The following is a 13,915-nucleotide window of genomic DNA, read 5'->3' as shown; positions in this document are numbered from 1 at the left end:
GTTCTAGTTACCCTGTTGGTTACTCCGTGTTCCTGGAGATAGCTCAGCTCTCCAGTGCTTTGCTATGCTCCCTTGGAGTTTTCTGTCTCAGGTATACTTTGGCCTAGGTATACTTTGCCAGCTTTGCCCTGTTTCTGTAAATTCTGGTTGGGATCCCTCCTGCAGAAGTCCCTGACTTGGAGTTGGACCAGAAAAGGTTTCCAGCTCCGGTCTACTGCCTTAGAGGTACCAGGCTCGGGTGTGCCCAGAGCTACACAGGACCTGCTTACTCCTTCAGAGGTTCCAGACTCATGCTTGGAACCACAGAGGTTTTGGTTCCTGCCTATTCTCTTTGATGTCCAGACCAATGCCCAGAGCCACAGAGATCCTGGCTCAGGCCTACTCCCTCTGAGGACCCAGACTCACACCTGGCCCCACCAAGATCTCTGGTTCCTGCCTATTCCCTCAGAGGTCCCAGGTTCACTCACACCCAGACTGGCAGAGGTCCTGGCTCAGGCCCAGTTCCTAGGAGGTCCTAGACTCATGCCCAGACCCACCGGGGTCCTGGCTTAGGTCTACTCCCTTGAAGGTCCCAGATTCACATCCAGACCCTCAGTGGTCTCTGGCTCTGGCTCACTCACTCAATGGAACGGATACTCCCTTGTACCTGTTCCAGTGGAGATTGCTGACTCTGAATCTGGTCGCTGGCTCAATCCTGATCTGCCAGTGTCCTGGGACTGGATTCGCTCCTGGCTTCTGTTCCCAGTGGAGCTTGTTTCCTTAGGCCCTCTCTGTCCTAGTTCTATATTATTGTATTTTCTTTGAATTTTTTGACTGTGAAGGAGTTAAGTACAGAGAAACATTTCATTGTATGGGCTACTAAGCTAAACCATCATGTATATTATAAAGGTGTCTTGACTTCAGAATTTGGGTGTAAGGATATGCTGCTTTGGAAAAGAGGTTCTTCTTTTGTTTCTACCGAGGATGACAACCTGTGCATTCATTCCCAGGCTAATATGGTTTGATGGACCAAAACCCTCTGAAAGGTCACTTTGAACACCCTTCAAAAATTACTTTGCCCAATACACAGCAGGAAGACGACTGGATAAAACTACACCCATATTCACAAATATTGTTTATAAATGTTTGTTTACATTTAAAGGGGAATATGCTGTAGAGATTTGCATAAGTATGGATCTTGGTTTATTGATACAAATTTAAGGTCAATTTTGTTATGTGTATATTTCTGCTCTTGATTAAGATACTGTGATTGTGTAGTTTATTTTAAAAATGCAATGTATAATTAAGAAATGTAGGTTAATAAGTAATCACCTATAGTAGTCAAGCTTGTAGTCATGTTAGATTTTTCTAGATGTACAGAGATGTATTTCAGATAGGTAGGTATTCTTCAAACCTTTCAAAGACTACAGAATATGGCATTTAAAATGTCTTAAGTTAGGGCTTTTGTTTCTGGCTCCTGTTCTGGCTGCTAGACTCTCTGTTTCCTGCTTGCCATGAGAGGACTGTTGTTTGGGACAATGATCTGCTGCCATGGAAATAAACTGGTTACCATTTAAAAAGCAGCAGGGGCTGGGCATGGTGACACATGCCTTTAATCCCTACATTGAGTTCTAGGGCAGTCAGGGCTATTACATAGAGAAAATTTGTCTCAAAAAACAAAAAATTAGGGGGCTGAAGAGATGGCTCAGCGGTTAAGAGCCCTGCCTGCTCTTCCAAAGGTCCTGAGTTCAATTCCCAGCAACCACATGGTGGCTCACAACTATCTGTAATGAGGTCTGATGCCCTCTTCTGGCCTGCAGGCATACACACAGACAGAATATTGTATGCGTATTAAATAAATAAATATTTTTTAAAAATTTTTAAAAATTTAAAAAAGAAAAAAAGAAAAAAAGCAGCTAGAATTGTGAGTGGCTCTGGATAAGACACAAAATGTCTGCTGATCTGTTCTAATACCCTGCTTGGTAGAAAAACATAAGCTACCACTGGCACCAAAAGTGAACTATCAACACTGGCAGCAGAAAGAATAAATATTCCACGTTTATCTTGGTGAAACGAAGAGAACACTTACAGGATAAAAGCCTGAAATAGCCAGGTGACCATAGCACATGCCTTTAATCCCAGCACTTGGGAGCCAGAGGCAGGCAGATCTCTGTGAGTTCAAGGCTAGCTTGGCCTACAGAGAGTGTGCCAGGACATGCTCCAAAGCTACAGAGAAACCCTGTCTCAAAACAAAACAAAAAGCCCAAAATATAGCAGCAGAGATTCTGTGCTCAGAATTAAACTAGCAAATGGGGATGAAGATGGCTCAGCAGTTAGGAGAACTAGCTCAAGACAGTCCTGTTTAATTCCCAGCACCTCCATGGCAGCTCAAAATCATCTGTAACTCCAGTTCCATTGTGTTCCAATGTCCTCTCCTGACTTCTCTGGGCACTGCACTCACATGGTGCATTTGCATACATGCAGACAAAAACGCCTCACTCGCACAAAGAAAAATTAAACTGGCAAAATGAATGTTGAATACAGATCCAACAACAGCAGTCTAACAATTCATCTAAGAGGTTAAGTTCCCTACTCTGATGCTCTAGCAGAACACCACTCCAGCTCCTGCTAAAGCTCATCTTAAGCTGCGGCAACTCCTCTGCTACATGACCTCTCTGGATTTCTGAAAGCTCCCTGCTGTGAGCAATCTGTAATTAATCAGCCAGAAGTACTCCAAGCTCTAGAAAACACTGCAGAGACACTGACTTCCTAGACAGTAGCTGCAGAGCTGCAACTGGGCTGCCACAGCCCACACCACCCATTTTTAATGACTACCTGAGTTCCCAAAATTATCTAGGTGTGCTCATGAAAGGCCTATTGTGAGATACCAAGCTTGCCATTCAAACCAGCTGGGAGGTAGGGCACATACCTGTTGTCAGGGTTTCTGTCCTGCCTGATTCCCATAATTGTTAAGTCCCAAAGGAATCACACAGAGGTCTACATTAACTATAAACTGATTGGCCCATTAGCTCAGGCTTCTTATTAACTCTTATAACTTACATTAGCCCATTATTCTTGTCTATGTTATCCACATGGCTCAGTACGTTTTTCAGCTGGGCAGCAGTCACATCTTGCTCCTTCTATGGCAGGCTCACAACTGCAGAAAAAGCTTCCTTCTTCCCAGAATACTCCTGGGCTCATTGAGCCACTTCTACTTCCTGTCCGGTTGTCCCACCTATACTTTCTGTCTGGCAACTGGCCAATCAGCATTTATTTCAAATATAATTGACAGAATATAGACCATTGTCCCACACCACTTCCCCTTCTTTTAAAAACAAAAAAACAAGAACTCTGAATCTAATATCCTTTGTTTAACTTTCCTCATGCCCATAAGCCATAACAACTTGTAACCAACATTCTAAACAAAGGATAATATCCATAGTTCATTTTTGGGAATGTGGGCATAGTATTCCAGGCTACTTCCTGCTTATTGGGGGCACTGATAATCTTATGGGGACCTAAAGAAAATTTAGAATTATGATCAAGTCCTAACTGGAGTATCCTGTGAACCTTGATCATCTCAGGCAGCAATCTTGAATCTGTTCTGGATGTTGAACTCAGACATCTGGGTCATCTGTTCCTACAGATGGTCCTCCTTGATCAAACCTGATTTTTCTAAACTCAGAATGAATCCCGCAGTCTCTCATTTCCTGTGGAAACAAAAGCAAAACCTCTTCTCCAAAGTAGCATACCTTTTGACTTCAATTTTGAAGTCAGGGTACTTTCAAAGTACCTATCTTGGATTAATTCAGCAGCACTTATAAACAAATATGTTTTGGCAGCTGTTCCTCCTTCCTCAGCATTCAAACAATTCAAAGAGAACATAATAACACACAGTATCAAGACTCTCTGTGTATTTTTCATCTTTATGTGGCTTTATTTTAACCTCTATTTCTTTTATTTTTAATTTTTGGCTTGTTGAGACAGGGTTTCTGTATAGCTTTATCCTGGAATAACTCTGTAGACCAGGCTGTCCTTGAACTCACAGAGGTCCGCCCTGCATCTGCCTCCCAAGTGCTGGGATTAAAAGCGTGTGCTATCACACCTTGAACTCACAGAGGTCTGCCTGCCTCTGTCCAATGAAAAGCAACACATGAACAGAAAAACCTCTTACACCACACACCTTTAATCCCAGCTCTCAGGAAGCAGAGGCAAGTGGATCTCTGTGAGTCCATGGCCAAGCTGGTCTACAAAGAGCTAGTTCCAGGACAGGATTTGTGCCCTGGGCGGGGTCCTGCAGAAGTCGTCAATAAAGAAGCCACAGCCGTAGGTGCTTGGTCTTCAGATAAGACAGAGGACCAAAGAAGAAAAGTGATCCTCCCAAAGTCACAGAATATTGATGAATCTGGTCAAGAACACAGGCTTGTAACTGCAAAGACCACGGAGGGATTTTTATATATTCTCTTAGAAAAGAGATCGGAGATATTTACAAGGTATCTTGCTGGAAAATGCCCAAGGTCAAAAGAAGCTGGAAAGCGCTTCCAGATGGCTGGGAGTTGATCGAACCAACACTGGATGCTTTAGATCAAACAATGAGAGAAGCTGAAACTGAACCCCATGAGGGAAAGAGAAAAGTGGAGTGTCTGTGGCCCATTTTCAGAATCCATCACCAGAAAACGCGATATGCATTTGACCTGTTTTATAAGCGCAAAGTCATTAGTTAGAGAGCTCTATGAATACTGCATTAAAGAAGGCCATGTAGACAAAAACTTAATTGCCAAGTGGAAAAAGTAGGGCTACGATAATTTGTGCTGCCTGTCCTGCATTCAGACGAGAGAAACCAACTTTGGGAGGAACGGCATTTGCCGGGTTCCGAAAAGCGAGGTGGAAATGAGTCACATTATCAAGTGCGCACACTGTGGCTGCTGGGGTTGCTCTGGCTGACACTCATCACTCCTCTGCATTGGGTTCTGGACTTTGGACTTTGTTGGTTTCTGCTTACTGGGCCACCCCCCATTCTGGAGCAGCTCTTCTCAGAGCGGTGCCCAGAGAAGAGACCCAGAAGGAACAGGGACTCTACAGGTGAAGGCTTTCCACTAGCTGAAATCTGTAAAAATATAACCTTTAAACCTCAACAAAAAAAGAAAAAGAAAAAGTTAGGACTTTTCATGACAGAGACACATCTGCTCCTGGCAGCACCAATTACTTTAAGAAGAAGATGGCATTGAAGAGATTCCATATGGAATTGGTTAGCCATTTGGGTAAGAAACTGTTCTTGCCTGCACTGCTTGATGAACTAGACATACAGGACACACAGAGAAATGACTGCTGAACTTGCCTAAAGGTGAGACAATCCTTCAGGGTTCCTGCTTCATTAAAGAGTCTGCCAGACTTTCTGCAGGACACAGAAGAAAGTGACTGCCAAACTGCCAATAGAGGCAAAACCGTCTTTCAAATTTCCTGCTTCATGGAAAAGTCTGCTGGATAATATGGGCCTGTAGACTGAAGATGGATGCCCTAATGGTACAGTAAGACTTTGGATGACTGTCCAGGCAGCAAAAAGTCTCTGCCAATTCTAGAGTTTTGGAAGTTGCTTACAATGAACTTATTGTTTTCTTAGGTAATATTATAGCCTTTTGGAGTCCTTGATGGAGTTGAAGAATAGATACATAGTTATAATTATAGTTTTTCTTAGTTATGATAAAAGATTAAGTATATATAAGTAATGTAACTGTAATTCTTGCTGTTTTGTTATATGTAATTTCACTATGTTAAAGTTAAAAACCTTTCTTTTTCATTTAAACAGAAATGGCGAGGTGATGTGGGATTTCCCTCTGTAAGCTATGATTACCATTAATGTATAAAGAACTGCTTTGAGGGCTGGAGAGATAGCTCAGCAGTTAAGAGTACTGACTGCTCTTCCAGAGGACCTGGGTTCAATTTCCAACAACTACATGACAGCTACCAACTGACTATAATTCTAAGATCTGTCAACTTCTCACACACATATATGTAGGCAAGATACCAATGTAAATAAATAAATACATAAATAAATAAATAATTTCTTTTTTAAAAAAAAGAACTGCTTTGAGCCTATATCAGAGCAGGATGGGGCTGAGCAGAGCTAAGCAGGGAGAACTTTGCTGAATGCTGGGAGAAAGAAAATCAGAGTCAGAGAGAAGCCATGGAGCTGCTGGAGACAGACGCTGGGAACTTTACCTGGTAAGCCACAGCCACTTGGCAATATACAGATTAATAAAATGGGTTAAATTAATATAAGAGTTAACCAATAAGAAGCTAGAGCTAATGGGCCAAGCACTGATTTAATCAATAGCATTTCTGTGTGATTATTTTGGGTCTAAGCTAGCAAGGCAGCTGGAAACCAACAACCAACCTTTCTACAACAGCCAGTGATTGTTAATTCCTGGGGTTTTTTTGGGGGGGGGTGTTTGAGGTAATGTGCATGTTTCCTTTCTTTGTGTTTTGTTGGTGTGAGATTATCTATTTTTGTGTTTTTATGGCTTTATCTAACTTCCTTGGGCTGGAGTTTTTCTTCTAGTACTTTCTGTAGGGCTGGATTTGTGGATAGGTATTGTTTAAATCTGGTTTTACTATGAAATATCTTGTTGTCTTTATTTATGGTGGTTGAGAGTTTTGATAAGTACAATAGTTTGTATAGGTGTTGGTAAGTAAGTCCACAAGAACACAAAATAAAGAATAACAAATAGTTATTTGGGGAACACTCATACAATAAAGGTAGAGATCCACCATGGTCCTCTGCTCTGTGGGTGCTAGAAGTTGTGAACAGAGCTCTGACCACCACCCAAGAGAATGATCACACTTTCCATCTGACCTGATCAGTCCACATGTAGTACCTCATACCACACCCTAATGGGCCAGTACCCAAAAGGGTATTGGTTGAATAAATAAAGTCTGGGCTGGTATCTGTGATCCAGCATATGTACATGTGTGCTTGCATACATGTTACTGAGTCCAGTTAGTGTAGTCCATATGAAGCACATGTGTTTAGCACTGACTACATAGGTTTGGACAACTTATCAGAGTGCTTGTCCCTGAAGAAAACTCACTCTCCTTCCTTCTCAAACCGTCATTAACTACCTGGCTCTTCAACTAGAGGAGTCTTATAAACCCTTCCCACAACTAAGCTGACATATCAATTGGTGCAGATAACCATGCTGTTGAGCGCTCACGGTGCAACATTCCTGTAATGTCCAAGAGACACTACCTCACTGCAATCCTCCCAGTGCCCTGATTCTTAAGTCTTTCCACCCCTTCTTCCTGCTCACTGCAGTCCTCCCAGTCCTCTGGGAGAGTGATATTTTATTTATGTTTTATAAATAAAGCTTGTTTTAATAAATAAAGCTTGCCTAAAAACCAGAAAAGCAAAGCAGCCAAGCCACAAGAGAAGTCTCACCTCTACCAAGGCTGGGCGACTGCAGACTAAGCAGACTAAACCTCTCCTCCCATTTTATATTCTCTCTAGTGCTGTGATTAAAGGTATGACTTCCTAGTACTGGAATTAAAGGTGTAAGGCACCATCACCTGGATTGATTTTGTGTAGCCCAAGGTGGCTTTGAACCCACAGAGATCCATCTACCTCTGTCTTCCAAATCCTAAGATTAAAGGTGTGTGCCATCACTGCCTGACCTCTAGTGACTTCGTTTTGCCCTTCTGATCTTTAGGCAAGTTGTATTTATTAAAATATAAAAAATATCACTATACTCTGACTCTTACAGTCTCTTTATCCCTTCTTTTTGGATGTTCCCTGAGCCTTGGCTGTGGGGATTGTGTTGAGTGTGTTCCGTTGGGGCTGGACTCTATCATTACTTCTTCTCTGCATTTTGACCAGTTTTAATTGTCTGTGATAGCCTCTGTCTACTGCAAAATGGAGTTTCCTTGATGAGAGGTGAGAAGATAAATATTCAGAAGACAGTTGGGATCTATATTAATTTCCAAGACGTTAGTAGTAGGCTCTCATTTAGCCCCACGTTTGACTAGGTTTGCAGTAACCAGAGTGCCTTCCCTCCTATTGTGTGGTCCTGAAGCCCAACTAGAAAACTGTTGGTGACTCCCAGTAAATTAGAGCCGCTATGCTGTTTCTGGTTCACAGGACATATAATTGGGTAATACTGTTAATAACTCCCATATATCCTTGTCTTAATCAAGTAATAGATGTGGAAAAAAACACATCTACTTAGCAAAACCCCTGTAATGATTAGTCCTCGTTGTCAACTGATTGGATTTGGAATAGCCTAGGAGAGATAGTTCTGGATGTGACCTGAAGGATGTTTCCAGGGAGTTTTAGCTGAGAAGAAAAATCCTGCCATAAATGTGTGTGGTATCATCCTATGAGCTGGATTCTCTGGACTGAATACAAAGAAGAAAAGGAGGAAATCCATAGAAGTCCAGCACTTCTTCCTCTCTGCACAGGTGGAAGATCCCCAGTGGCATGTTCTCCCTTTCCCACCATAATGGACTGTGGTGGTCTGAATAAAAATGTCCCCTACAGACCCATAGTGGCACTCTTAGGAAGTGTGGTCTTGTTAGAATAGGCGTGGTCTTGTTGGCGGAAGTGTGTTACTGGGGGCATACTTTGAGGTCTCAGAAGTTCAAGCCAGGCCCAATGTCTCTTTCTTTCTTCCTGCTGCTCCCTCTCAAACACCATGTCTCCTGCATGCCATCATGCTTCCTACCATTACGATAATAGACTAAACTTCTGAACTGTAAGCCATATACAACTTAATATTTTTCTTCATAAGAGTTGTTGTGGCCATAAACCTTAATAGAACCTTAACAAAGCAATAGAACCTTAACAAAGGCAGAGCCCATATTCCTTCAAATAATGAACCAAGATAACCCCCTTTCCCTTACATTGCTTTTTTAAATATTTATTTATTTATTTATTTATTTATTTATTTATTTATTTATTATGTATACAATATTTTGTCTGTGTGTATGTCTGCAGGTCAGAAGAGGGCACCAGACCTCATTACAGATGGTTGTGAGCCACCATATGGTTGCCGGGAATTGAACTCAGGACCTTTGGAAGAGCAGGCAATGGCTCTTAACCACTGAGCCATCTCTCCAGCCCCCTTACGTTGCTTTTATCAGGTATTTCATTACATTAATGAGAAAGGTAATTCATACAACCCTCTTGAAAGAATACTGTGAATAGTTACAGAATTAATTTCCCTCAAAATCCATACTTTAAGGAGTACAGCTGGCCTGTAGGAAACTGGACAAACACACAGATGGCCACACTGAATGTCCAGTAGATCTTCACACGCAAATGTCTGGCTCACTAGAGTCCTCTTGAGTCCTTCTTTGGCTGTAAGTCAAATTTCCCCAGCATTCCCAGTTTCATCTGCTTTTCTTGATTTTGTAACAAGAGCTAAGCATATTTTGCCTTTATAAGAAAAAAAATCTGTTAAAACTAGATATTATCTGATCCCATTTATAGACAATGTTTTGGAATGATGGGCTGGAAAGATGACATGATAGTTAAGAGTACTTGTTGCTCTTGCATAGGATCCAGGTTCAGTTCCTAGCATCTACATGGTTCACAACTCTCTGTAACTCCCAGTCTAGAGGATCCCATGCCTTCTTCTGACTTCTCTTGGCACCAAGTATGCATACGGTGCACATACATACATGCAGGAAAAATACTCATATACTTGTTAAAATAAATGAGTCTAAATAATTTTATTAAAAAAGTAAAGTGTCTAGAATTAATGTCTGCCTAAGGTATGGGGAGTTTGGAGGGATATGGGTACAAAGGCTTCGGGATATATGGTTTCTTTGGAAGGTGGGCAAAATATCCTAAGACGTTTGTAGGGATGGTTCTATAGTTTTGTGACTAAAGTCATTTTAGCGTACATTTTAAATGGGCAATTTGTATGAAATGTGAATTGTGGCCTTAACCTAGATATGTAGCCAAGGAGACCTTGGACTCCTGGTCATCTTGTCTCCATCTTCTGTGTGATGGGATTACAGGAATATAGCAATACTCTGTATGCTAGCGAAGCAGGAGTCTATCAACTGAGCTACTTTGTGGGTGGGTGGGTGGGTGGGTGTCCATGCACCCCGGTGCTCACCACGTGCAGAGGCCGGAGGAGGACTTTGGCTGTCTTGCTCTTACTGGCTGCCTTACTCTTTCACTGAACCTGGAACTTGCTGCTTCATATCGACTGGTAGTCAGCAAGCCCTAGTCATCCTCCTGCCTCAGCCTCTCACAGCCCTGGGGTTACAGCTGCCTGGGTGGCCATGCCTCGTTTTTCATATGGTTCTGGATGAACCTCAGATACCTGCGCTTGCACATATATGGAGAGTTCCAACCCTCTGAGCCATCCTCCTGGCCTAGCTTTGTTGTTTTCCTGGACTGCGTCTGGTGATAAATGCTTGTAATCTTACCATTTGGGAGACTGAGGCAGGAAGATTATCAGTTCAGGGTCAGCCTGGACTGTACAGTGAGTTTGAAGTCAGCCTGGGCTAAAAAGCAAAACCCAATGTTAAAACAAAACGAAATAATATTTATGTGAAATTGAGTAAGACATGTGTGTGGCTTCTCTGTAGTAAAGGAGAAAAAACATTTTTTTTTCTTACTACCTACACTGAAGAGTCTAGTTTCTCATCCTATTCACTTTTACTATGTATGTAGTGTCTATTTTGGTTCGTTTTCACGGTCTTGTTGTAGTTGGTGAGCAACTATGAAATCAGAACCCACAGTGAGGCCTTGGCTACCACGTATCCTGGTTTTCTGTCAACAATAAACATGACTCATGTCACCAAGGCTCAATTCAAGCACACACACGGACTCAGGAAGTTTGGGACGTGTCCTAGGGTCTGGCAGGCTGATGACCTAGAGGGACAGTGCTTGGCTGAACTTGGTTTTTATGGCTGAGGTGTTGGTGGAGGCTGAAAAAAGGTCTTTCCATACCCTGGAGTGGAAAGTTACTGTGGAAGTAACTGAGGGAAAAAGGAATTTTCTAGTTTGGCCTGAAGATAGATACCAGCTGGGAACTTGTGAGAACAGATGTAAGCCCAGCACTTCCTAAATAACTTCCAAACCAGAATTCCTTTTCTACCCCACTCCTCTTGTGCAGGATTTTGCTGTTATGTCTGAGACAAGCTCTCACACAGCCCAAGCTGGCCTCAACTCGTCTTCTGGGTCTTCTGCCTCTTCCTATTGAGTATTAGAATTACAGGCATGAGTTTCTGTTTCCTGAAGAGTCCAGGAATAAGAATATAAAAATGTAAATTCCAGAAATAGGAATGTAGAAATAAAGAAATATAAAGTTGTATGCAGGAGAATGGGAGCAGACTGTCAGCAGCTTTCTCGGCAGTTTAAGGATTAACTGTTAACAGTGGTTTACTTTGTTTTTACAAATAGCTCTGTTTGCCCAGCTGAAGCAGTCCTCTGCAAACTGAGGGTCAGCTTTTAGATAACACCCTGGCCTCTCATGACCAGCAATTGATGTGAGCTGAGTTAACTTTTAGATGATGGGATGTATGTGACTTTTGACTTTTTTGGTTTTATGTTGTTCCATACCCTTCCCTGTTATACAAAAGTGGCAATATCAGGGGAATACAGAGCTTTGGTAAACACCATCAGCAAGTACCAGAGAGAAACAATGCAAACACTAGTCTGATGAAAATCGCAAAGAAGGACAATTTGTATCTGAGTCTTACCTCGAGATTGTAAAAATTCTTTTGTTATTGCCTAATGCTTGCTATAAAAGGGAGGTTCGGAAGCTGCCCTTTGCCACAGTTTCAGAAGCCCAAACTCTGACTGTGGTCTCAGCAGGCTGATAAGCTTTTTGTGTTCCATGGAGACTTATTTTTTCCTGGAATAAAGTTTGCTTCTGGTTTACTAGACTTTGGAGGTCTGTCCCCATCCTTGTGTGACCCCCATGGACCCAACATTCCCAATCTGCAGGATGGTGGAGATCAAACCAGCACCCTTGTGTGTGCTAGACAGTCAGTCTAGTGTTGCGCTTCACCCTCAACTCCTACACAAGATTTTCAAAGGCAACCATATAAGGGCAGAGGAGAGGGACCTGGAAGAGAGACCTCTGAGGAAATAACTGCATCGGAGGCAGGTGGGGCCAAGAGCACAAGGACATGAGATAATTTCCCCCACTTCTTAGTAATAGGCACAAAACCTGACCAAACAAGCGAGAAAAGATGGCGGAGGACTCCTGCTTTCCCCCTCCTCCTGAAACTCACTTCACTGGGTGACTTGCATAACCATAACTGTGAGAAAGTCTGGGAAATGTTGTTTTAAAATGGGCAGCCTCTTCAACACAGAAGGATCGCCCTAGAAAGAGGTGGGAATGGATGCTGAGTGTCAGTCGATTCCAGTACAAGCAATGATTAATACTTGTCTTTGTCTGGGTTCAGGGGTAACCTTGATTTGGTTCTTTTCAGACTCAGTACCCTTCTCTTCCCCCACTATAACATCAGGAGCGTGTGCGCATGCACGCGCGCACACACACTTTCTTTCTTAAGGGCTAATAAACAGGATGTGGCAAAGAAAGATCCTCCACAAGGAATAGTGAGGACTCAGACCCAGCATCTTCTTCTGCCTGTCAGACAACAGAAAGCTTGATGTTAGTTAGCAAGTGTAAGCCCTCTGCAGACTTGCCAGGAGGTAACTAGCATAGACATTCAGCACAGGCAGGAGATAGAGCTTCCTTAGATATAAGTTGCCACTCAAATTTAGCCCTCTCCACCTGTCCCTGTATCTGCATTAACACCTCCCTGTATGTCAGTCCTCAGCCTGGAGTCTTTTCCTCAACCTGCTAATGAGCTTTGCTGATGTCTTCCCCGGTCCACTAAGGACCTAGAACAATGGCTTTAAAACTTTAGGCCTCTCTCCTTAACCCCCTGCTCTTTCCTGGTTTCCCTCTGTGTCTTCTTGGCATCCATCATCTGTGCCTGTCCAACTTTCTCTACTTTCAACACTCTGCTGAGCAGTGCACAGATAATTACAGTCATTGTTTGTACTGGAAATAGATTGACACTCAGCATGCATCTCCACCTCCTTCTAGGGTATAAACACAATACCTCCTTAACCCTCATAAAAATTCCACAGAATGGTACTTTGCTTCTTGTCTACAGATGAGGGCTAGAGGTTCGGGGTGGGGGGGGTCACACCACTAGAATCTGTTAATCTTGGGATCTGAGCTTAGTTTTGTTCAGTTCTTGATCCCAGGTCCTTCCCGCATCTTCGTGACCTGGTTTCATCTTGTGTTACCAGCCCACAGAATAGAAATCCTCACTCAGACACCCGTAACAGCCATGGGCACGCCAAAGAAACTCCATTTCAGATGCTGATCTCTGAGCTAAAGTTTCCTGGGTCCTTATGCCTGGGACATTTTTTAAAAAAAAAAATAATAAACTATGGTCTCATGTTGAAAAATCCTATCAAATTTCCGGCAAATGCAAAATTGTGTAGGTTGTTGGAGAGAGCGATTATTTTTGGAAGGAGTGGTCTAAGTCTGGCAGTAAACTTCTGGAAACATAATGATGGAAGTGCTTTTTTAACAGCCTGCTTTTTACTCTTTTGTTGATTTTTGAGCATGTTTTCCCAAGCAAGGAGTTATGCAACCGAAATGAAAATTGTCAGAGTTTATTGTTAGTTTCATTTAGTTCCTTTCCCATGTTTCTTCTCTGCATTTTGTGTGCTCTAAGTTTTTAAACTTGGGAATGTAAATGATTATCAGGTCACTCTGAGAGTGGCCTGTAAACCACACGGGGCACAGTGATCTGCTCTGAAGAGTTCATGCAAGACCACATGGTCCATACTCAGTGACTGGGTTAGCTGGGGAGCTAGGAGTACCTGTGACCACTGGGTGTTTGCTCTTCTGCCAAGACAAAACCGTTTCAGATCCTTCTATCTTTCTGAGCATCTTCA

General features: G+C 42.6%; 1 pseudogene; it reads left to right on the top strand.

Annotated features, from left to right (window-relative positions):
- The first annotated feature begins 4,487 nt into the window (after nucleotides 1-4,487).
- On the top strand, nucleotides 4,488-4,923 carry LOC125400002 (protein BUD31 homolog pseudogene; annotated as a pseudogene).
- Nucleotides 4,924-13,915: the final 8,992 nt, after the last annotated feature.

This window comes from Myodes glareolus, chromosome 27 (assembly GCF_982192425.1).
Source record: "Myodes glareolus chromosome 27, mMyoGla1.1, whole genome shotgun sequence".
In the NCBI taxonomy this organism is placed as follows: Eukaryota; Metazoa; Chordata; class Mammalia; order Rodentia; family Cricetidae; genus Myodes; species Myodes glareolus.
Note: the sequence above shows the minus strand (reverse complement) of the source record. Positions and strands in the feature narration are given on the sequence as shown.